Below are 27,419 nucleotides of genomic sequence, written 5' to 3' on the forward strand. Positions count from 1 at the left end.
AAATTCGATCTTGGAATACCTTCAGTCCTCGACTGTTTATACCAAACACTAACGTTCTTCCCAAACGTTCTTCCTTTCGGTCATTTTTCTCTAAAGCTTCTTCTTGAGCTTTCCTGATACTTTCCACAATTGTCGAGACGACTTCAATTCTTAACGCTCTTGGCCTTTTCCTTTCCAGATTGACTTTCCGACTGAGAGCATCAGCAACAATATTTGCTTTACCTGGGTGGTAAAGTATCTCACAGTCGTAGTCCTTGAGAAGTTCTAGCCAGCGTCGTTGCCTCATGTTCAACTCCTTCTGATTAAAGAGATACTGGAGACTCTTATGATCAGTGAAGAGCTTGCACTTCGTGCCGTAGAGGTAATGCCTCCATATCTTTAAGGCAAAAACTACCGCTGCCAACTCCAGATCATGAGTGGGGTAGTTCTTTTCGTGCTCTTTCAATTGTCGAGATGCGTATGCTATCACCTTTTCTCTTTGGGTCAGAACACAACCCAACCCGACTCCAGAAGCGTCACTATAAACCGCGAAATCTTCGACTCCATCGGGTAGAGAAAGTATCGGTGCTTCACATAACTTCTTCTTTAGCTTCTCGAATGCCTCATCGTGTTTCTCACTCCACGTATACGTAGCTCCTTTATGAGTCAAAGCTGTTAATGGAGCAGCTATCGAAGAAAAGCCTTGGATAAATCGTCGATAATATCCGGCTAATCCTAGAAAGCTTCGAATCTCCGTGGGACTCTTTGGACGTTCCCACTTCATTACAGCCTCGATCTTTGCGGGGTCAACCATTATTCCCTCCTGGTTAACAACATGACCCAAGAATTGGACTTCCCGTATCCAAAAGTCGCATTTGGAGAACTTTGCAAAAAGCTTCTCCTTCTTCAACACTTCTAATACTTCCCGTAGATGCTTTCCATGCTCCTCTTGGCTTTTTGAGTAGATGAGAATGTCGTCGATGAACACTATCACGGATTTATCGAGGAATGGTTTACAAACCCTATTCATCAAATCCATGAATGTTGTGGGAGAATTGGTTAGCCCGAATGACATAACCAAGAACTCGTAGTGTCCATATCTCGTTCTGAATGCAGTCTTCTCAATATCCTGCTTTCTCACCTTTAGCTGATGATATCCTGACCTAAGATCGATCTTTGAGAAGTAGCTCGAACCTTGCAGTTGATCGAATAGGTCATCAATCCTCGGCAATGGATACTTGTTCTTCACCGTTGCCTTATTCAGCTCTCGGTAGTCTATACACATTCTCATACTTCCGTCTTTCTTCTTCACGAATAACACCGGAGCTCCCCAGGGTGATGAACTAGGTCGAATAAAACCGTTGTCCAACAGCTCCTGAAGTTGCGTCATGAGCTCCTTCATCTCCGTCGGTGCTAATCGGTAAGGTGCCTTTGCTATCGGTGTTGTTCCTGGTAACAAGTCTATACGAAACTCCACTTGCCTATCAGGTGGTAATCCGGGAAGATCTTCGGGAAAGACTTCCGGATAATCACACACAACCGGTATATTCTGCACCTCTTTCTTCTCCTTCTTGGCATCGATTACGAATGCCAAGTATGATGCACATCCTTTGGACAAACATTTCCTGGCTTTCATCAGGGAGATGATTCCAGAATTCACTCTGCGTTTGTCCCCATACACCATAAATGATTCTTTTCCGGGTGGGTTTACCTTTACTATCTTCTTTCGGCATTGAATCTCAGCATCGTTGGCGCTAAGCCAATCCATACCCAAAACGATGTCGAAACCGTTTAACTCTATGGGTAATAGCTCTTCGTGGAATTCGTTTCCGTTTAGGTCAATGACGATGTTCCTAATACGATTACTAACAGGTACGAATTTGCCACTGGCAACTTCTACAATCAGGGCATTATCTAGTTTTTCTACAGGCAATGCTAATTTCCCACCAAATTTATGCGACACAAAGGAGTAGTTGGCTCCGGAATCAAATAGTATATTTGCAGGCAAACCATTTACAAGAAAGGTACCTGAAGCGACGTCTGCTGCCTCCTTTGCAGCCTCGAGCGTCATCTGGAAGGCTCTCGCCTTCGGCTTCGGTGGTATGTTGGGTCTTCCTGTCTCCTTCTTCTTCGGGCAATCCCTTGAAATGTGCCCCTCCTCGTTGCACTCATAACAGACCTTCTTAGTGAACGTGCATTCATTGGCATAGTGCCCAGGCTTTCCGCATTTGTAACAAGTGACCCCTCCGTCACACTTCCCAGAGTGCTTTTTCTTGCACTTGTCACACCACTTCGCTTCTGATCCTCCTCCTCTCGAACCAGACTTCGAGAATCTACCCTTCTTACTGGACCTTGAGGATCCGTCAAATTTCCTTTTCTCGCCAACCTCGACTTTGCTGGCAGCTCTTCCCTTAATCATATCCTCCACAGACTTGGCAGCCCAGATAGCTGCCTCCAAAGTAGGTGCCTGACGCACTGGCACCGCGTACTCCCATGGTAATCCCTTTGCGTACTTATCAATTTTCGTCAGCTCATCCGGAACAAGACGCAAGGCAAATTCCATCTTTTTTGTGAAGTTGTTCGTGTATTCATCGATTGACATGCTCCCCTTCTTTAGGGTTAGAAACTGGTTCTCTAGCTCGAGCAGGTTTTGAGCTGAGCAGTACTTTCGTTTGAATTGTACCAGAAATTCTGCCCATGTCAGTTCCAGGGGTTTGTTGGGGCTTAAAGTCTTCCCCAAAGTATTCCACCAACGTACAGCGCCTCCTCGAAACTGACGCACTGCAAACGTGGTCTGTAGCTTCCCTCTGCAACCGCATGTCATGAAAGCTAACTCCATCTCCGAGATCCAATCCATGACTCCGATTGGATCTTCCTTTCCCGTGAAAGTCGATGGCTTGCAAGTCTGAAAATCCTTGTACTTGCATCCATTTCTCTCGAATCCGTCATCTTGGCTATTTTCTTGAACTATTAGTTGGTTGACTTGACCAACAGTTCCACTGTAGTCTCCTTCCTCAGTCTGCCCTTCGTTCAACTCGGGCTGTTCGATTTGAATAGTGCCTTCCTCTCGATTTTGCTGGAGCAAACGTCTAGTTTCCTCCATTTGACGATCCAACATAGCCTGGATCATCGCTTGCACTCCGGCCATCGTGACTGGCTCAGGTGCAACTTCTTCTACAACAGGTATTTGTTGAACCACTGGGGGTTGGTTCCTATCTCCATTCGCGTTCACGTTTCCGCTACGAGTCCTTGCCATCTTGATCTATACACCGAATAAGGTGAATTTAGATCTTTATTTAGGATAGACGTTTAAATCGTCCTTATCACTCCGAAACGTTTACATGTTAGTTCTAATATCGTAGTCGTACGTTTAGAATCCTAGACACATAAAGTTTCCAGATCCGGTCGGCAACAGACCATAGATCCGAACAATTAACAGCATATTATGCACAAAGCATTTAGCACATAAAAGCATTTTAGGCACAATTCCTAAAATAGGCTAGTGCTCACACCTCACAATCATCGCTTAGCATTCTAAGTTTAAGTCTAGAAATCCTACAAATTCCTAGTTCGCTTAAACTAATGCTCTGATACCAACTGTGACATCCCCAAAATCACGGCCAGAAAAGACCGGTTTGTTTATGCTTTGTTTAAAAATCAGAGTTACATTTTAAATGAAAGTGTTGCGGAATTTGTCCCAAAACAAAAATATGATAAAGATTTATCAAAAGCATTTCCATAGAAATGTATTTCATTAAAAGACTCGGGATGTCATGTTCGTACAGATCAAAAGCATAAACAGTACAATATAAGCCTTACTACATTATTTCATATCTACAGGCCTATATCCGTAATCCCTCGTCCAAAACATCACACCTATGCTCATGCGCCACTACCTGTAATACATAAAACTAAGTGGGTCAGGCTTGGGAGCCTGGTGAGCACATAGGGTTTTCAACCCACAATAAATAAGTTTATTAATTCAATCAACAATAACCCGATTACCCGTTCCCGTTATCCTCACTTTACGTCCCTAAACACCTATCATAAGGGACCTAGCCTAAAGATCATCATCGGGACGGACACTACTGCTAAGGGGATTCCTCAGCAATAAATGTCCTAAAGGCAACCATGTGGGGGATGGAGTACACCGGTGAACACGTCGTTCACAAACACCTACAGGTTGCGAGCCTGCTAGCGTTCCACTGGACTGTCTAGAAGAGTCCGTGGTCGTCATCCATACTCCGCTAGATGACAGAAACAACAACATCAACATCGAGGCCTCTCATCATTTTATCACACATCAGCTATTACATCTACCCATGTTTTACCCCAACATTTTCGTAGATATAAAATACATATACAGTTTAAATCATTGAAAACATGTATAACAACGTTCATCTAGCATAGATAGCAAGTATTCAGATAATATGCACACATAGCACGTAATTTATATAAAATACTTCATATCTATGTGTAAGTTGAAAGTAACTATGCACTCACTTGTTAAGGTGATGATTCCAAAATCGGGCAGCGCTTGCTTCTAACGATTCTATTTTCCTTCGACGAAACCTAGCATTATTATCGCTAAATTTTAGTCTAATATTTACCGTGACCAACTATTAGTCTTAGTATTATTATTATTATATAAGCGTTAAACAATATTTTCCAACCACTATGTACAGACAGGGGCCAGACATAAAACACCGGAGGGCAGGACCATTTTGGCATATAGCACTTCTGAAATCCAACAACCCTATGCGGCCCTTTAAACCAGATTCCCCGTACCGCGAGTAGTTAAAAAAAATATTATAACGACACTTATATAAGTTATAATAATAGCTCAAATATTTATTATAAGTTCATAATAACAATACTAATTTTAAATATAAGCTATATTAAAATAAGGTAAGCATAACTTACTTACAAGGGGGTTTTAGCTAGGAGTCGGGCTCTGCAGGGGCAGAACTTCGTCGCTGAATCTTTCTAAGAAAGATTCGTGCAGCGCTTCAGCGCTCACCTTACTATACTAAACTACAGAAAGAGAAGTCGAATCACGAGGGACCGAAATGCTCGGGGGATAAGGAGAGAAAGACTCTTGAATCAAGAGAATGGTGCAAGAAATATGAGAGCCCAAGGCTCTTATTTATACTAATTGAATTTTCAAAAACTACCCTCCATAATTACTTAATGACCTTTTAGTTATATAAACAACTAAACACCCCTCTATAATACTATTATAAATGGATTTAATGATATTTGTACTAAACTAATGTCGAAAGAACTCAACATTAGTCTTATAATGATCGCATCGTCGATACCTTTCTAATGATATATACATATGTATATATATGTGTACGTATACATGATTTATACTTTATTTTAATACGTAAATATGCTATTATAATTTGTAACTCGTTCATACGAACTCCGTTTTTGACGTTCTTTATATCCACGCGTAGGTGAAGACGTACTCTACAACTTTCGTTTAGACTCCGTCGGCTAATTTTGACTTTATTTTTAAAGTTATATTTTTAACAAGCTGGGACAGGATTGGTCTGTTTAAAATCTCATAACTTATTCATACGAAGTCAGATTTGGGCGTTCTTTTTATCGATGTTCTTAGTTTAACATATTCTACGACTTTCGTTTAGATCACTAAGGCTAAATCTCGCTCTATCGTAAATTCACTATTCACGCTTCCCGGTATCGTGTCGGTTCTGTCGTGAAACTTCGACGGGTCATAACTTCTTCGTTATAACTCGGATTTCGGCGTTCCTTATATGCACGGAAACCTTGAGACATATTCTACAACTTTATGTAGAGATATCGGGATTATCTCACACTTTAATTTTGACGCTCATTTTTATTCTTTATTAATTATACATTTATAATTAAATAATAAACACATATAATTCACATAATACTCAAATATTTCATCTTTATTATTTCAAAAAGAGTTACAAGAGTTGACATAAACTATTACATTGACAAAAATGCTTAGCCCTGAAACCCGGGCGTTACACCACTCCCTGAGTTTGACTTTTAAGTTTTTTAATTTGTATAAAAAGAAACTATATGGGTTTCCATATCCTTGAAAGTTGTTCCATGCATACTCGAAAATATTATTGAAATCTTTATGCAGTAGCCACGAGTTGAAGAAACGAAACGGGGGAGGACCAAAGTCAGAAGTGGAAGGTTTCAACAGTACGAGGGAGTGGTCGGTGTGCTCCCGTGGCAAGGCAGTCACCATTATAAGTGGTTGAGCTATTAGGATGTTTTGGCATACAAGGAATCGATCTAGTTTACTCAATTTGAGTCCATCATCTTTGAGATAAGTGTATTTCCTGCCACCTAAGTTGAATTCGTGAAGTCCATCCTATGATATGAATCGATTGAAATCTGAACCAGTGTAATGACAAAAAGTTGAGTTGAACCTTTCACTTGCAAACCTTGCCGTATTAAAGTCTCCACAGAATACCCAAAGCCCATCTTGTTCTCGTTTTAAAGTTTTTAATTTTTTCCAAAGTTCCCTTTTGTCTGTAATGGATTGAGGGCCATAGACATTCACTATTGTTGTTGTGCCAAGGAAACCTTTCCAAACACCAGACGTAGCAATGAAATTTCTTGATATTACCGAATGAGTTTTACGGAAAATAAAGGGATCCCAGATACTCATTAGACCACCTGGGACACCTACTGGGTTCATGTACTCATAATTGAAGTTTAAGGATCCCCATCATCCTTTGGCATCAATTGAGTTGTTATCTGATACTCTTGTCTCATGTAGAGCAATAAAGTCGAATTTATGGGCGAATCTAAGATTTTGAATCCACTTAGCTGTGTGTGATTCCCCAATACCCCTGATTTTTAAATTCATTATATTCATTGGACAACCGAAATGGCTCCCACACCTGCTTCAAGCTTTTTTACGACAATATCATCTTCTTTACTAATCTGAAATCCAACTTCCGTCCCAATTCTGATAGTGTTGTCAATTTCGATGGAGGAAGAAGGGCAAACATTGTCTGAGTTGCTACAACTAGAGGAATCGGTAATTGAGATGGATTTGTTTAAATCAAAAGAAGGGAGAAGAGAATTTGAATCATGCGAAACTGGATTTGGATTACACAGTTGGGGTTCAAGAATCCTTCAGGACGTGACAACAGAGGCAAAAGAACGAGTGTCCTTTCTTCTTTTCCTGGTGGAGTTACCTAATTCAAACTCTGGGAAAGGTTCCGTCTGGATTGGGTCCACACTATGTGGGTTGGATGCCTCATTAAATACAAGCCCATGGGTATTTGGATCAGAAGACGTAAATTGGCCCATATGAGAATTTAAAGGGACATGTCTGATTAAGCATGTCGACTTCATCATTGATTTTTGAGCACGAGGAATCGATATATCTTCAACAATTAATTTCGATCCCTTATTCCCAATGATCGTCGTATTCTCCTCCGTCCCGGTGTCTGTTCCCCCGCCGTTTGCTACTCCATTGTCTAATTTCATATTTTCCTCCTCCCCGTTCTGATTGATTTCACCCTCCTGTAACTCCTCTGTGTCTTGATTCTCCCAAGTATCTGAAATACCATCACAATCTGAATCAATATTGGATTCAGTATCATCATCGCCTCTCTTATTGTGATCTTCCTCTTCATCTTCTTCTTCCATATCGAAATCTGCTTGTGGGATGGCAGTGTTGTGGAAAAAAGGATGCCAATTGTAATCATATTCCACTATGTCCACATTGTAAGATTTGTTATTGAACGTACAAGTAGCATGATTATTGATTATTGTTAGGTTGGAGGTAACAATACATGCCGTCCCATATGACAAGTCAAGATCATGCCAGTTTTGCCCATTAACCTGTAACGATTTCCTGAATATGTTGGCAATACTTGTGTAATTTTCTTCAGCTCTGATAGAAATTGGGACTCCAGTGATTTTTACCCACGTGATTCTTTCACTGTTTGGTTCGTCAAGTACTCCCATTCTTAACCACCTGAACCACCGATTCCAGATATGGTCAGCCTTTAGGAAATTTTTTGCATCCTTTGGGATGTTGAATCGAAGAACAACATTCATTCCTCCTTCATAAAACATGTCTTTTGAATAACTGCATTCCACCTCAATTAGTTTGGGTAATTCCGTGAGATGATGGAGACTTATCACTTCTCCAACCAGGGCACATTTGTTCCACCCAACCATGGTCGGGACATGTTTAGTTCTACTGTGGCAACTGAGGGAGAAAACTGGGTTTCATTTTTCTTTATACCACCCACTACTTCTTCGAATTCTGCCTTCCCGCCTTGTTCCCCAAACTTTATGCATCGGATGTCTTAGAGGTTGGGAGGGAGGGGGTAAGCCATAGATTCTTTCCTCTTACCGATTGGTGCTGCTACCATCGGGTTGACTTGTCTTCCATATTTTGCAATATTAACCTTAAGGATACACTGCCCACACTTTACCTTTTGCATGGACTTCTCCAGAGTAACTACATCCTTGACCCCTTCAAATTTATCGAAACCAAAAAACATACCTCCTTTATCTTTTCTGCCAGGGATATAAACATCAATAATTCTTCCAAACGGTTTAAATGCTTCTTTTAGGGTAAATCTGCTAGTTCCATCGGGGATGTTCGTGATATAGAAGGATAATATCGTTTTTGTCGGAGTGTTTTGCTGCTTCCTTCCCCTAACATGGCTCCATTCTCCTTTATATGTTTCGTGACCATCCGACTTCCTTGGGAGCATTTTGCTTTTTTTAATAACTCAATTTGTTTTGTTTTGTTTTTTTAAAGTTAAATTGTATAAACCAAATGTTTAATATAAATGAGGGTTAAAAATAATTCAAACAAAAGTAGATGGTATAATATGAACAAGAGAGCAAAGGTAGAGGATTATATTGTAACTTGGAATTTAAAATCAATTTAAGGATACCATGAACATTTCCTTTGTTGTCGGAATAAATAAAAAGAGAAATTAAATATCTCCTAATACTTTTTGTTGCTAGTGATCATTCTATCCATTTAAATCATGAGATTGGTATATTAAAATATCATTAAATGAGCATTAAAGTTACAAATGTCACTATTTAATTTGACAGAATGATGATCATTATATCCATTTAAACCATGACATCTACCCTAATAAATGAAAATGACTTTGCCATATGTCATTCTCTTATAAAATTAGCCACATGTCATTTTGTCATAATTTGAGATATATTTATTTTCCACTTGTCATTACTTTAATTTTCATTTTCAATATATCATTAATTTGATTTTCATAAATTAAACCTACCATTAATTTCAAATTTTAAATTTTAAATTTTAAATTTCAAATAAATTTACGGTTTAAACCTTTATGTTTAACATTTTGTTATAATTAACCCGTGTACTACACAATAAATACATAATTTTTATTTCTTTATTTTTTGCATGTTTTTTTCTCATAATTTTAACTTATTTCAATTTCAAATTCAAATAAAATTTCTATTTAATTGTTCGTACTTAACATTTTGTTTTAATCAACCCGTATAATATACGAGTTTCACAACTAGTTGGTATATTAAAATATAGCGTTAAAGGTTACAAATAAGGATTTATAGGAACAAAAGTAATAAGAGAATATTTAATTTTTCAAAAATCATACATTTCACATATTATAAGTGTGGGGAACCCTTGGTTCGGCATACGTTTCAACAACAACAAGGAGATGATGAGAGGAAGAGTTGCGTGTGTCTATCGGAGCACAACCCAATCGGCTACATTCTCCGGCAATAACCAGCGGCGACAGGAAAATGATGTGAATAGTGTTGCGGTCATCACGAACGGGATAAGATGCCACGATGTTGGATTTGCTCGATGCTAAGCCATGTTCATTATAGCTGAAGTGTGAAAGCCAACATGGATCAGTGGAAGGTTGCAACTCGCCAACAAGGTTGATCGGTGAATATCAACATCGAAGAAACTACCCAGATACAACCCGGTTCTGTTGCTTTATTAATTATTTAAGATGTTTAAGGATACGTCTTCCCGACGATGATTTCATGGGTCTTAACGGTAAGAAGAACGAAGATCTAAAGATGTTTGGTGGCTTGCAATTCTGGCGAGAAAGCACCATCACTGTTGAGATCGTTGTTCCGGGAAGAAGATCAAATTAGGATGCATTCTCATATCTTGCAACGGGTCAAAGAGTTTCCAGTGAGGGATTGGACTGTTGTAGAAAGTGACAGCCGTATCTTCACTGTTGAAATGGAAACAAAACAGAGATAACAAGACAAAGCAAGAAATAGGTTGTGGTGTTTTGAGGACCAAGATCAGAAGGAAGGAGGCTGGGGTTTACCTAAGATTCATGGTAAAGAGAAGAGCAATTGATAAATTTGATGAGGCTGCTACCCATTTCGACTGTTTTCTGGGGCTACCTATCGAGTTTCAAGGATGAGTGTAATACATGATGCTTTAGGTAGATTGCTAATCTTTAGGGTTCAAACATCGCGTTTTATGAATGTTTGGGAGGAGTAGTTGCAAGTTGAAATATTCAACAACAGTGTAGGAGGCCATGCATGTTATAGAGAAGTCTTGGGATTGAGTGTCGCATATAATTCAATTCAAGTGAAGGGGTGCTTGACATGCGATTAATCAATGCACAACATTCACATTTGTGTTTGGAAGTTTTATGGCTTATGGAACAAAACATGGCTTAAACTAAAACTAATAAATTCTAAACAATAATAAATTCCTTGGATATGACATGCTACAGTACATGGGATATAGGTACAATTTTATCCATTATATTAATTTTATAGATACTTGGATACATAATTTTGTGAAGTGATGATGATGTCATAAATCCATAATGGAATTTTAGCAACTTTAAGTTATTCACATGTTAATTAAGTTAACTTGGTGTATAAGGGTGTATAAACAGCCTTAAGGTATGTTATTTATTGACGGAATTCTTAATTGATATATATTTAACTAGTAAAAAGAGAGTAGCGAATATTTTGTGGTATTTAAATGGGTTAAATCCATAAATTTATTATGTTAGTATTTATATTTGATGGAACTTAATTAAGTGAGAAAACATGCAGCGATATCCGGTGTTGCCCTCCCTCCTTGAGGTTGAGGGTTCAAGTCTCGTCGTAGACATAGATGGATTTAAAGTGTAGTTTTAGGAGTAGGTTAGATTTGTTATTTCAAAAAAATTAAAAGTTAATAAAAATATATTTATGGTCTAAATTATAAATTTCAATCCTAGTTTTCATACACATTTTACCTATTGACCCAACTCGGTCGGGTAGAAGTGTTAGTAAAAATATTTTTATATGACGTATTTATTTTTATATGATTGGTTGTATAGGATGATTTTGATGCATGAGGGTATCTAGGACGAGACATCTTTTCATGCGTCCATATTATGAAGATATGGCGTTGATTGATCATTCGATATTGAGGTGAGGTAATTTCATGGTTTTTAAAATACATTGTTAGGAGAATCTCATATCTTAGATAAAATGAGATGAACCTAGTAACCTAGGATGTACATGCCCCATTTGGTATTGAGTAATATGTCATGGATGTTGTATTGCTTTATGTGTAAGATAATCTAGGATGTTTGCATGCTACTTTCTTATTTGTTTGATGTGAGATGTGCGATAAGACCATGTTAGATTGAGTGTTATACATAAATATTATGTGATGTGATCATGTCAATATTTGTTTGAAAATATTTGCCTAAGTCATTTTAGGACAAGCATGCTAGTGATGTAAAACCATTATTGAAGTGTTGTGGATGAAAATGGTGTACGGTGTAAAATGTAATAATTAAATAAAAAAAATTACATGTTTACATGAAAATGAACTCTTAAAGAAGTAATATGTTGATAAAAGAAAATTCATAATATTTGCATGATTACTTGAACAGGGTAAAAGTATAACTCCTTATTTGAGTAATTATTATTAAATTAAAAAAGGAGAATACACTAGTGGGACGAAGGGTAGTAACGTAGACATAGGTATATACCCTATCAGGATTATTGCGGGGACCTAATGGGTTGAATGACACCTACATAAAAAGTGCTTAAGCCAAAGCGGCATCGAATGATTTTTTTAGGAGATTATTCGAGACATGTTCTGAATGGTGGGTGGACTAGAATGATGTTGGTCTAGTAGTGGGGTCATTGCAAACATCACGTGAGATTGGGAGGTGTAACGTGGTGGAATTAGCACCATTTGTACCAATCATTAACGACAATGCATGTGTGCAATGTCGGAGTAATGAACACAGTGCACCAGGAGCAATAATTATAGGTGAGAGTCGCGCCTCACCTAGTGCATTAGGTCGTGCCCTTCATGTTATTAGGGAACAAGATACTTGTCTTGTGGTTTGCGATGAATGAATAGACCTTAATTTGAAAGTATTACTATAATAATTACAATGATGGTAAGCGGTGAGTAATTATTAAAATAAAGCAGAGATAAATATTACTTAAATAATATTTTTAGCGGTAAAAAGATAGAAAATTAGTTACAACATGGTTGAGGAGAATAACTAAAAAAAGCTCTAAAAGAAGAATTGTAACAACCCGGATTCTCAGGTATTATTTATTCATATATCGTTGGTGTTTTGTGAGGGGACTCGGCGAGTTGGAGCTCAAACTCGCCGAGTAGGATCGCGGTTTTGGACGCGGGTTCGCGCCTGGACTCGGCGAGTCCGCGCTGTTTAATGAAACCCTAATTTCCCGGACCTGAGCCCTATTTAAAGGGCCTTATAACCCTTCATTGCGGCTACCTTCGACCTTGAGAGCACCAGAGCAGCTGAGAGTTCTTGTGAGTGAGATAAGAGGCTATTATTCACCAATTTTGTGTGTGTTTGCAAGAAAGGAAGAGGAAGGTCAAGCTAGGAGAGTTGGGGAGCTTGGATCTACTTCCATTTCGACAGAAGAAGCTACTTGAGGTATCATTCAGAGCTTATTCTCGTGTTTTTGTTGATATGGCCAAATCTAGGGTTTCTTCATGCCTTGTTTGCCTTGTATTTGGAGTGTGAGAGGTCCCTTGGGGAAATGGTACCTAGATCTGGACCTTAGTGGGTCCATAGAGTCCCAAATGTCCTGCTTTACACCTTTCCTTTTGAGTTGGGGACTTAGGTTACCATTTTAGATGTCATTTCATCAAAAGAAGCCTTGTAGGCGTTGCATGGTAGCCAAGATTGTAACTTTACGTGATGAATGTGCTTGGGACGGCTAGATCTATGAGTTGTTGGAGCGGATCTGACCTCAGAAGCGAGATTGAGTTGATGCATGGCATGGACTCGTCGAGTCCGAAGAACAGACTCGGCGAGTAGCATGAAGATTGTCCTTAACCACTCAGCGAGTGGTCTTGCCGAGTTAAGGGTTGACTTAGTGAGTCAGGGAGAGTTAGAGAGGGTTGACAGGTGGACTGAGTCGAGCTGGAACTCGCCGAGTTGTTCTTGAGACTCGGCGAGTTGAGTCGTGGTGGCCCCGCGATTCATGCCAGGTGGAACTCGTCGAGTCAGGGAAGTACTCGACGTGTCAAAAGAGGATCCTAGGGAGTCAGTGAACACGTATAGACTCGCCGAGTCGCTCTAGTGCACTCGCCGAGTCCGGTCAGAGTTGACCGTTGACCGTTGACCAGAGTTGACCAGCGTTGACCTGATAGGGGTAGTCAACCTTAGTGGTAAAAGTGTTAATTAGAGATATATGATGTTATAGGAGGATTATAGCTCGGAGGATCGAGCACGAGTGATTTCCGAGATTTGCGAGTTATCGAGATACGCGAGGTGAGTCTTCTCACTATACTTTACCTTGAGTAGGTAATCAGAGTTATGTGATAGAGTATTTTTATACTATATGTATGTTATGTGTTGTACTGCATTATTTCTATGTGATTTATGCTGTGCATGTTTATAGAGTTGGAACCGGAAGGTTCCCAGAGTTAGAACCAGTGGGTTCACAGAGTAGGGTCTACGGACCCACAGAATTATAGCCTCGAGTGGCTAATATGTGTTATGTGTGGTATTTTGGGGAACTCACTAAGCTTTGTGCTTACAGTGTTAGTGTTATTTGTTTCAGGTACTAGTGATGACCGTGGGAAGGCGCCGGCTTGATCTGTACACACGCATGGGATTTTTATGATATGTGATCTTGGGATTTTTGTATGATATGGATTGGAGTCTTAAAACATTGATGTTTTTATGAAAATTAAATGAAAATGTTTTTATATTATTTCAAAAAAAAATTATCTTGAAATTCACGGTGTTACAAGAATAAAACTAATTGAGCTAAACAGTTTTGGATATACGTTGTGATGTTTTTATGTCTTGCTTGTGAGTCTTTGATTGTGTGAGAATGTGTTATATGATCCATTTATGATACATGTTCTTTTAACATTGTAATATAGTTGACTCACTTAGCTTATGCTAACACTTGTTCTTTGCTTGCTGATTGTTGTGCATTGAAACATGTAGCTTGACATGATACCTTGGTGATGATGGACTTTTTTTGGGTAGTATTATTTAGTATCTTTAGATATGATACAATTTGGACATATTGGGTTTTCATCATATTGTTTTTGTGAAATTTAAATTTTGATGGGTTTGTTTTCACATAAAAGTAACATTGGTGATGTTTTTGAAATATTCATAATAAGTCTTCCGCAAACGTAATCTTTTAATAAATGTTTTAAATAAATAAACAAAAAATTTGGGTGAAAAATCATGAAGTTACATCATTCTACACTACATTTCACATTAATGTCCAAGGACCCAAAAAGCCTTGGGGACGTAAATCTCTTTAATTGATCATAACTACTATGTGACGAACAATATGATAAAAATTCGTATATCAATAATGGATGGTCGCGTCACATGATTAGAAGGAAAGAAAACCTAAGAGATTTTAGGAAGTTAGGGAATTTTGGAGTTGTGAAGTTTGCCAATAATAAAAAATGCAAGGTGAAGGGATATGTAAAAGTAAGAAATGGGAAGTTTACTATTAATCGAGTCACTTATGTTAAAGGTTTGCAGCATAACATTATAAGCTTATCTCAACTAGCTATCGGTACTGGGAATCAAGTTTTTTTTTATGAAGAAGATAGTGTTATTTCAAACAAAGAAACGAATGTCGTTTTGTTAAACTCAAAGAGGAAAGGAGATATCTTCGCTTTGGACATATAATCAGTTGTTGGTATACCCTTAGTGTGCTTACTATCGAAGGTCACTGCGGACTTAGTTGGTTTTGGCATCGAAGACTTTCTCATCTTAATTTAAAAAATCTAAACAAATTTGTTTTTACAAGACTTAGTTCGTGGTTTACCTGTTCTTAAATTTGATAATGATTCTTTGTGTCTAGCATGTAAGAAAAGCAAACAACATCAACTAGGTCATTTCATAGTCATCGACTCGAAGATAGTTGAACCTTAGGAACTTCTACATATTGACTTCTATGGACCTTTGACTACTGAGTCTATCAACAGGAAGAAATACATACTTGTCATAGTAGATGATTTTTCACGCTTCACTTGGGTTCATTTTCTTAGACAGAAATATGAGACTTCTCAAGTGATGATCGATTTCATCGAAAACATTGTAATGATTCCTAAGAAGAAAGTTTGTCGTATCAAAAGTGACAATGTAACGGAATTAAGAATCACGTTCTCGATTCATTCTTAACAAATCTTGGCAATTCTCATAATTTTTCGTCTCCTTATACACCAAAACAAAATGGTGTTGTTGAAAGGAGAAATCGATATTTGGGCAGAGGCTATTTCTATAGCTTGTTTGACTCATAGAAGATTTGAGATCACCCCTTATGAAATTATTAACAAAAGGAAACCTAATGTCAAAATTTTCCATATTTTTGGTTGTAGATGCTTCATAATGAATTTGAAAGATAATTGTTCAAAATTTCAAACGATGGATGATGAATATTCTCAAAATTATGTGGCATATAAGGTGATGAATAAACAAACACGAAGGATTGAAGAAACTTTCAATTTGACATTCGATGATTACTTGTTAATAGACTCAAACATAAGTTTCCTTAGAAACCAATTCTTTCTGATTCTAATGAGGATTTTAAAAATATGCTTACTTTTGCTATTGACTTTGATTTGATTTTTAGTATTCCTAATAGAGCAATTGATGTTGATTTTAATATCGAATACAATAAAGTTCCTGAAGAATCGAAGCACTCTAATGACTAAACTCTTATTGATGGAAGATTAGATGAATGTACTTCTTCGACTCCAACAGCTCAAGTCGAATAAGGTCAAAGTTCGACATGTAGTCAAGTTTAGGGGAGCACTTACCAACATAACCTCGAGTCAAACATAGTTAATAAACTTTGGTTCTACTGACCATTATTTGTCGAAGAAATTTGAAGATTTGATGAAAAGTCAGTTTGAGATGAGTATAATGGGAAAGATTAAGTACTTTTTAGGATTGAACATTTGCCAAAGCAAAGAAGGAATTTTTATCAATCAAGAGAATTACACGAAGATCTGAACATATCAAAGATATTCATCAGGTGTAAGTTAAAGATGAAAACAAAGCTCAAGGTAATACAAACTTTAATGATGATATTAATGACACTTTTTCAATAGTAGAAAAATTTTCAGATGTTGAAGAAATTTTTGAAGATGTTGATCTGGATTTTAATCCACATTTCCTCTAATGGAGAAATGGACTCATGATCAACCCAAATAACAAATTCTTGGTAATCCTACTTCTGGTGTGTTAACAAGGGCACATGTTAGGTGAAAAAACAAAGTTCTTAATGTTCACCAAGAGTTTTGCATGCTTAATGTTTTTATTTCTAAAATTGAACCAAAGACGGTTAATATTGCATTAGAACATCCCAATTGGGTTGTTGCAAGGCAAATTGAATTGGTTGAATTTGATAGAAATAAAGTTTGGAGGTTAATTCCTAAACTTGATAATGTTTATGTGGTTGGATTAAAATGGGTTTTCAAAAAAAGAGTTGAAGGAAATGAAGTTTGCAATAAGGCAACATTAGTTGTGAAAGGTTATTTTCAACAAGAAGGTATTGCTTATGATGAAACCTTTTCTCCTGTTATAAGACACTGAACAGTTCGTATATTTCTTTCCTATGCAACTCACAAGAACTTTGATGTGTACCAAATGGACGTGAAGTGTGCATTCGTTTATTGGTGTACTTGAAGAGACTGTCTATGTTGAGCAATTAGCTGGATTTGTAAATTATAAGTTTCCTAAACATTGTTATATCCTTGACAAAGTAGTTTATGGGTTAAAACAGCACCAAGGGCTTGGTATGTAACCTTAACCAATTTTTTGAAAATCTCTAAATTTAAGAAAGTATTAGTTAATCCCACATTATTTCGAAAAAAAGTTGGGGATCATCACATGTTTGTTCAAATTTATGTAGATGATATAATTTTTGGTTCAACTGACCCTTCTTTGTCGAAAAAATTTGAAGATTTGATGAAAAGTTAGTTTGAGATGAGGATGGGAAAGATTAATTACTTTTTAGGATTGAACATCTGCCAAATCAAATAAGGAATTTTTTATCAATCAAGAGAATTACATGAAGAATTTGTTTGAAAACTTTGGAATGACTAATTGTTCTGATGTGAAGGTTCCTATGGCATGTGACACTCACTTAAGTCCTTCATTGGATAAGCATGCTGTTGAGTTCAAGACATTGAAGCATGACTGGATCATTATTATATTTGATTACAAGTCAACCTAAATCATGTTTTTGGTTTGCAATAGTGCCAGGTACCAAGAAAACTCAGGAGAACCACATCTCCACGTTGTCAAAAACATCTATTGATATTTACATCGAACTCCGAGTTTAGGATTCTGGTATCTAGCAAATACATGATATTTCACTCAAGGATTTTCACATCTCCACGTTGTCAAAAACATCTATTGATATTTACATCGAACTCCGAGTTTAGGATTCTGGTATCTAGCAAATACGTGATATTTCATTCAAGGATTTTCAGATGCAAATTTAGGGGGTTGTTAACTAGATATGAAGAGCGGATGGGAAGCTTGTAAGATGGCAGTCGAAGAAGCAGACAAGTGTATCGATATCCCCAACGGAGGCTGAGTATATTGTTATTGTTTCTTGTACTTTGCAAGTGATCTGGATTCAAAGCCAATTGTGTGACTATGAAATTGACATGAACAAAATTCCTTTATTTTATGATTCACAAAGTGCAATTCGCATTTGTCATGATCCATTACAACATTTTAAACAAAATATATTTCCCTTTGATACCACATCATCAAAGGTAATGCTGAGGAAGGAAATATTGATGTTTATTTTGTTAAAACCATAGATAAATTGACAGATATTTTCACTAAACCTCTTGACGAAAAATCTTTTCTGATAATCTTAAACAGATCAGGAATGATGGCAGCTTGTTATTTTCTAACCTCTAACTAAATTTTCTTTCTCTGATAATCGAAGGTTTTTGCAACACTTCTGATATGTGCATATTTAGCTATATATTTTGTATAGAATTTTAATACTTTTTGGATAATTTATTGCAATTTATGGACAAAAGGTACTTAATTATGTTTAAATTGTATTTTCAACCTAAAAGACATGCTCGGAAGCAAAAGGAAGCGGGAAATGCGATTAGAAGCTCGGGAATTAAAGAAAGAAGAAAAATAGTCAAAAACCATGAAGAACTCAACGAGTTGGATGCCTACTCGACGAGTAGACATGAACATTCGTGAAGCAATAAAAGTCTTTGTCGTACGTGGATTCTAAATGAGGGACTCGGCGAGTCGGTTACTTGACTCGGCGAGTCGCCCCTGTTTTCATAAATCTATAAATAGGAGTCAATATCCTGAAACTAAACTCTTCTCTGGAATCCTTAGAGGCTAAATTGCGATTGAGAGTGCTGCTGGAGCGCTAGAAACCGAGGATCAACCTTAGCATTCGATTTTGAGAAGATCAAAGGCAATTTAAGTTTACTCTTTAATTTATCTTTTGTTTGAACTATATGTGAATCATTAGATTTCATTTTTGAGCTATTTTCTGTTGTAATTATGAGCTAAAATTCATATCTTCTGTTTAAGGTAGATGAATTTATGACTATGGTTTGATTTTGTGGTTGGATTAATTGAATTTGGTGAGTTTTGCTTTGTTAAGCTTGTTGAAGATCCTTATGTGTTAACAATAAATATTTTCTGTTAATTAACAAGTATATTAAGCTGCATGAACATCTCTTAATTGCTTATCTCATTTGATTTATGTGAAAACATTGTTATATGTCTAGGAATAGCGAACGTGAAACTAGGGTTAACTAGAAAATAGGTAAGTTAATGTGTGAGCTTGTGTGACGAACCATGAACAAGAAGTTAGTTGAATTGGTAGTTTAATTAGCTAACTACAAGTCTTACTTAACCCGAATAAATAAACTAGGGAATTTATTAATTTAATCAATTGATAACTGTTTGAATTGATTTGTTTTCTAAGGATTAGTAATAGTGAACATGAACCTAATCACATTAATTGGTAGCCAATAACAGTTAATCCATTGCACTTGCCATAAAATCAACCATATGAATAAATGAGTCGAAGCTAAAAAGAAGTCTCCTTATTATTGAATTTAGTTGATTTTTATTTGCTTTAGCTGTTAATTGTATAGTTTGAGTGTTAGTTAATTGTTTAAGTTTCTAGTCTTGCAAAAATAGAGAAAACCCTTCCCTTTTATTACTTGTTTTAGATCATTCTAGTAATTAGCTTAATTACCGTTCCCTGTGTTCGATACCCTGCTTGCTCAACTATACCCCCAATTGACAGGTACATTGCCTTTTGTGTGTCTAAATTATATTTAAAAAGTAGGACTAAAACTAGTGCATTTTACACACATCGACTTCGATATCAATGATATATCATTAAGAGATTACTGTTTATGTTCAGAGCTTCGTCTTTCTTTGATTTTGACATTTTCTATGAATTGGTAATCGAGTGCTGCTTACAATCGAAGGTCTATTGAAGCTCTATCGAAGTTACAATCGAAGGTATTATCGAAGATTTTGTTGATATATATATATATTAAAATACAAAAGATATCCTTTATTTTTGTCTGTTATTTTTAAAATTCCAAAATTCCAAAAAGACTTCCTTTATGTTTGCTTCAATTTTTCTTTATTCTGGTATAATGTTGGACATTTCATTGTAACACATGTTGTAGATATGCATGCATAAATAAAGTTCAAAGGAATAAGGTACTATTCGTTCTCATTGACTAGTTAAGTGTCACTACAAGTATGTTGCAACATGTTGTCCAAAGTCTCACTGCTCTTTGTTTGCAAAGCCTTAATGAAAATTTTCTTCCAAAATTTTCTTCCGAATAGGCTGTATTAACAATAGTCATCGAGCTACCTTTCTCTTTTTAATTTTAGTTAAGAGATGACTGCTTGGTCATATTTTTAGCAGATGTACAATGAGTTCTTTAAACCAATCTTTTTCATCCCAAAGTTCTTACACTTTGCATACACAATGACGCATATCCCAAGACATCTCTAGTAAAAACAACTAGCATGTAGGTGTGCCAAAAATATGTGTTTATGATCTCGAAATCATTTTTACCATGATGAGAGTGAGACCGAACCAACAACACAATATAAGAGATTGGCGATGAATAATATATTGCTCAAGATTTTTACAAGGAATTAATGGATGAAACTTTGTGTTTCCATGTACTTTTTTGAATGTAAAAATCTCATTTTCGTTTCTTGTGAGGGATCTTAATGAAATGTTCTTATCCCAATTCATTTCATCCCAATAGATGTAGTTCTTTGTTTTTTATATGAAATAAGATTTTCGTTTAAACATTTACTTCGATCCCTAGTCACTAAATGTTTTCCAAAGCTTACTTGAAGGTGACTATACTGATCATTTAACTATTTTCTTACATTGTTTTGCTTTTATGTTAAGTTACAAACCTATTTGAGAATTATGCATACCTTCAATACTGGTTAAAAGAGGCTCTTTAATACTTATCTATAAGTATTCAATTGTAATTCACAAGAAACCACACAAGCACTTCGACTTCTCTCTTGATATTAAAGGAAGAGAATCGTTGCCCGAAATCTTACTTTCTTTATACCACAGTTTCTTTGATATCACACTTTATTCAAAAAAAAATTATTTTGTTTCTATCTTTTCATTTGGAACAAACCGGTACTGAAATCCTCGAGGTTTTGGTTATTACTAACCCATACCAAGAATTCACAAAGTCTGGTTTATGATTTCACTTAATGTAACAACCCAAAATCCAGGTAAAGCTATTAAACCCTTCCATTTTGTCAAGTTGTCAAATTTAGTCCTTTGTGAGAATTAGTGTAGCAAATGAGTACGCTGGGCGTACTAGGGAGTACGTTGCGCGTACTCGTGCGCTTAAGTTGGACGCGGACTCGCCTGGGTACGCTGGGCGTACCCAGAGTTACATTGGGCGTAATGGGTCCAGATGAAAACCCTAAATGTTTGGCTTGTGCACTATTTAAAGGATGCTAAGGCTCATTTCCCAGCCTCCATCCAGAGAGTGAAACCCTAAGAGAGAGCCTCCATTGTCCATAGCTTGGGTGTGTGTATTTTTGGAGCTAAAAGTGTCTTGGTGTGCTAGTGAAGAAGAAGGAGAAGAGCTTGTGGAGGCTAGGGCTTGAAGTGCAAGGTTGGATTTGAGATCTTTAGAGAAAGGAGCTTCATCTAGAGGTATAAAGTTCAAAACTTTCCTCTTTATTTGGTTTGATGTTGCATGGACCATTTCTAGGGTTTAAAGTCCCAAAGGTGGAGACTTTATGAGTGTAATGTGCTCCATGGACCTAGATCTGTCCCATTTCAGTGGTATTTGTGTTATAGATCTATAAAGTTTCCATCTTGGTCGTTGATATCAGGTCATGCTTGAGTATTGAGCTTTCTAGAGTTAGGAAATGGAATATTATGGGTGTTAGTGACTTGTCCAGCCATGCAAAGGCTTAAAGTCACCAACTTTATGGTTTAAGAGGGTTATAAATGGTTAGATCTAGAAGTTGGACTTGGGTCTTAACTGATTAAGACCCCAAAAGCTTAGAGTCTAAAACTGGGAGTTACGCAGGGCGTAATCCCAGTACGCGCGGCGTAAGGGGTCGCGCACCCTGTTTCTGTGAAGACACCGGAAACGCCCAACGTACATGTTTGGTACGCGCAGCGTAACCCGGAGAGTTGACTTTTGTTGACTATTAGTGTTTGGTCAATTTTAGGGTTTTGGGGCCATGAGAGGGGTAAAATGGTCTTTTACCCTTCTAAGAGTACTAAGAGAGGGAATAGTCTAGCCTTGAGAGATGTATTGATTTAGAGTGTTTATTTCATATTATTAGGCGGAGGCTAGACCAGATTTTTACAGAGTTCGAGATTACCGAGTTACCCGAGGTGAGTCTTCTCACTATACCTTACCTAGAGTGGTAATTAGAGTTATGTGATAGAGTATTTGTATGTTTTTGCATGATGAGATTTCCATGTGTTTTATGCTATGCATGTTACAGAGTTTACAAAGTTTTGGACCGTAAGGCCCACAGAGTTAGGGCCAGAGGGCCCACCAGAGTTATGGGACCGGAAGGTCCCACTGAGACACATTGACCAGAGGGTCAAACAGAGTTATAGCCTCGAGTGGCTAATATGTGTTGCGTGTGGTATTTTGGGGAACTCACTAAGCATTTATGCTTACAGTGTTGTGTTATGTGTTTCAGGTACCAGTGAGTATCGCGGGAAGGCGTCGGCTTGATCAGTACACACTCGAGGAGCTTTTACATATTTTGATCTTGGGATGTGGTGTTATGAATTGATTATGTGATACAATGATGTTTTTATAACAATTATGAATGAAAATGTGTTTTTAAAAATGTGAAAATTTATTTGAAAATTTGTGGTGTTACACTTAAAATTCCCATAAGTGAATGAGGTCCGACTTAACTATCGAAGACCAGTTCCTGGATACTATCAAAGTTTAGTGACTGTTCGATTTTACTGGTGATATCTAGGTAACTTTTGGGAAGTGACGTTAATGTTGCTTTATCTTAGATTGAGAAAATTACTTATTACATGTACACGTGGAGGATTGAGACGATTTCGCTTCAGTTATGTACTTTACACATAGAAAGTAATCATTGGGTATCGATTCAAATTTGAATTTCATGCCAACTATAAAAGAGGCTCATTGGTTCAATTCAATCTTTAAGATCCTTTGCATTCTCGCAAGAACCCCAATCCTATTTTCCTCGATCTTTTGCAAAATTCTCTTATCGATCAACACATCAACTGATCATACTACTTTTGATCACTTCAACACTACAGAATGAGATTTATGTTCCTCAAATGAAGATTCAACCGAACAATGTTTGGTTTAACAGAACATGATCAATGTATCTTGATGAACTAAAGATGCTTGTTTAATTCTTGACAATTTTGTGATCATGCTCTGATATCTTCCATTGCAATTCCGGTGAATTGGTTTTCACTTTCATGACAACAATTTACAACAAAACCAATGAATTTGTCACGTTTCAAATGGAATCAAAAGGCAACAAACGTTTATTGAAGAATCAGTTTTCCCAGATCCTTTAATTTCCATCTAAGGGTTCGTTTGAAGTTCCTTTGTTTAAACATGTACTTCAGATGTAACGCCCGTGTTTCTAGGCTTGTCATTAATAGAAATGTAATAGTCTAGGTTAACCTTTGTAACCCATTTTGAAATAATAAGAATGTATTATTTGAGTATTATATGCTTTATGCTTAGTTGCTTAATTGTGTGGCTTAAATGAATTAACAATAAAGATATGAGTTAAAATGAAATGTTTGATCAGCCCGATATCGATACATGAAGACGTAGTGGTCGTGACGAGGTTTCCGAAGATATAAAGAATGCCGAAATCCGAGTTATAACACAGAAGTTATGACCTGTCGAAGTTTCGCGACAAAACCACTACGACACAACGCAACGTAAATAGTGAATTTACGATAGAGCGATATCTAGCCTTAGAGATCTAAACGAAAGTCGTAGAATATGTTAAACCGAGAGCGTGCATGAAAAGAACGTCTAAATCTGACTTAGTATGAGGAAGTTATGATTTTTCGAAGTTTCGACTTAGCAATATGTAGCCCGAAACTCGAATTTGAGATCGAGTGATTTCTAGCCAAAACTTTCTAAATGAGAATCGAAGATCTCATGGATAGTAGTGCAACGGAAGTAAGACAGACGAAAACGGACACCAGATAAAGGAGTTATGAATTTCTAACAGTGTTTTCCTGTCCTGACCTACTAAAAATAATATAATAAAAATTAAATTCAAAATTAGCCGACTAAGTGTAAATGAAAGTTGTAGATCTTGTTTCTACCTACGCGTGGAAAAAAGGAACGTTGAAAATGGAGCTCGTATGCGAAAGTTATGAATTTCTGAAGTTCGAGGCACGGACCCCAAAGTTGTGTCAGAGTTCAAGACGTGAATACGGTGTTCACGACGTGAACTCAGTATTTATGACTTCTGGAGCCCGACAGACGCATGTTGCGATGACGCACCTGATGACTACTGAACTCACGACGTGAATCCATAAAAATGGCCCTATAAATAGAAATCGAAGGGCAGCCGGCCATGGTTGCTAATTCACTTACTCTCTCACTCCCGATACCCTCTCTAGCCCTCTTGAAGCACCCCCAAAGCCCCGGTATCATCTCGAGACCCGAAGCGAGTCCCGAAGCACCGAAGATCCTGAGGATAAAAGAGTTTCCAAGCCAAAGCTCTACTTGCGAGAAGCCCGGTGTGAAGACCTTCCAGTTTCACCGAAGAATACTACTTCTACAATCCGTAGTGCTGCCTGATCATCTTCTGATCAAGTGAGTGTATAGTCCCTTTCATATACACGAATTTAATACAAGTATTGATGAATGTATTATATATATATATATATATATATATATATATATATATATATATATATATATATATATATATAATATGAGTAAGTGTGTAGTTGCTTTATGATAATACACACATATGAATTATACTCTATAAAATACGTGCTATGTGATTATATACTATTTGTTATGTGGTATGAGTATTGAATGAATATGTTATACAGGTTTTAAGCTGTATATAAACAAGTAAATTTTATCTACAAATATGATGGGTAGATAGTGATTTGTGATGAAATAAAAATGATGAGAGGCCTCGATGTGATTGTGATCTAGTTGTCCAACAGAATATGGATGACGACCACGGACTTTTCTAGACAGTTCAGTGGAACACTGGCAGGCTCATAACTTGTAGGTGTAGTGAACTTGGGTGTTCATTTGCTGTATTTTATCCCCCTCATGGTTGCCTTTAGGAAATTTATTGTTGAGGAAGCCCCTTTGTAGTAATGTCCGTCCCAATGAAAATGCCTAGACTAGGTCCCTTGTGATAGTTGTTGTTTTAGGGACGTAAAGTGAGGATAACGGAAATGGGTAATCGGGTTATTGTTGGTTGGTGAAATTAAATATGATTATTTATTGTGGGTTGAAAACCCTATATGCGCACCAGGCTCCCAAGCCTGACCCACTCTGTTTCTTTGTATTACAGGTAGTGGGGCGAGAGCATAAGTTAGAGAACTTGTGAAGATGTTTTTGTTTATAGAACAGCAGTTGTATGTAACCGTGTAAGGTCTATGTTTTATTGTTTATGCTTATGTGTCTATATCGGAACATGACATCCCGAGTTTTGATAAATAATGAAAATACATTTCTTTAAGAAATGCTTTGATAAACCTTATTTTATCATGTATTGTTTTGGGGACAAATTTCGCAATTCTTTTAAATCAAAGGATTACTTTGAAATTATTTTAAATGCATAAATTAAACCAGTCTTTTTTGGCCGTGATTTTGGGGATGTCACATCAGATGATTAATGAAATGGGGTATAATCCTTCAATTTTAGTTGTCAGCAGTTTGAAGAAGTCAAGTCTTCCAATTATGTGGGATTTCTTCTTTAGGGTTGCTCTTTGTTGTTTAAATGGAAGGAGTTCGGGTCTTAATAAAGCCAAACTTCAATTTCATTCTCTAATGGCTAATTTGTATTATGGGATGGAAGTTCATTATACTTTGTTATTATGGGACGAGTTCACAACTTATATCAAGCATTCAAAGAAGTCTATTAAGATTGCTAGTCCTCGCTTTGGATCTTAATTTTGCACGAAGCATACAATCAAGCATGAATTCTGGTTCCTGAAGGCGTTGAGGTGGCTCAATTTTGACATCTTCAAATCCCGAATACTGTTGTTAATGATCCTGTGGCATTTCCTTCAGTTGAACGAATTCCAGATGCTATGCATCGACTGGTGTCTAAGTCGAATAATTTGTTGATTCAATACAAAGTATCTTTGCATCTTGCTCCTTTAGTTGCTACTCCGAAGAAGGTGACATTTAAAGTGAAATAGGCTACAACTGAAGATCCTCATGTTGTTAAGAAGAAAGCATCATCCAATCCTAAATTCACTATTGATACTGGTGTTTCTAAGAAAGTTTTTACAGAAAAGAAGAAATCGAAGTCAAAGTCTCAAGGTATTGTCATTAAGGAACTTACTAATGAAGAGGAACAACAGAAAAAGAAGCGAAAGGATGTAGTTTTATTGAAAAGATTTTTGAATATCAGAGGTCTAACTATCAAAGAACAACCCATCATAGGTAAGTCTAAAATGATAGTTCTTAATGAAGTTGAAGTTAGAGAAGATACGGATGATGAAGTCATGGATACGAAAGATAATTCGCAAATGTTTCTCCACGGAAGGACGCCACTATTGAATCGAATACCGAGAAGATAAGCAACCCAAATGTCACTATACACACATCTGATGTGGATACAAACATCATAAATCGTGAAACAACTTTAACTTCGATTACTGAGTCGACATGTCCTATTCCACCTGAAGGTTCTATTTCCAAGTCCAATATGAAAGAGGATAGGTCTTCGAACATCCCTGAGAACTTATGTGATAAGGACTCAATTGTCAACATGAATGAGAATCCTTCGACTTCTAGCCCAGTTTCCTCAAGAATTCTACCACCACCTTTGTAACCACAACCAACTTCGATCATTCCACCAACAACAGTTCCTATTAGTTCTCCTATTTTTTAGAATATTTTTCAATAACCCATTACTACGTTGTTCTCTTCTCAATCCACTGATAAGTATGAAGAATATAGAAGAAGAAGAAATAATGTTAGGGAAGCACTACAAGATTCTTAATTCAAAGCTGAACACAATTCTTCAGTTCTTGAATGACTCGTCTGCTTTTACAACTTCGGCTGTGAGTAAAGAAGATGTTGAGTTTTTGTTGAAATCTCAAGAAAAGAAGACAAAGAATCTTGTTGTCAATGTCGTGTCTCAGCTGGAGACTCGTCTTAC

The sequence above is a fragment of the Lactuca serriola genome, chromosome 4 (assembly GCF_051521515.1).
Source record: "Lactuca serriola cultivar US96UC23 chromosome 4, Lser_US96UC23_V15, whole genome shotgun sequence".
Taxonomy (NCBI): Eukaryota; Viridiplantae; Streptophyta; class Magnoliopsida; order Asterales; family Asteraceae; genus Lactuca; species Lactuca serriola.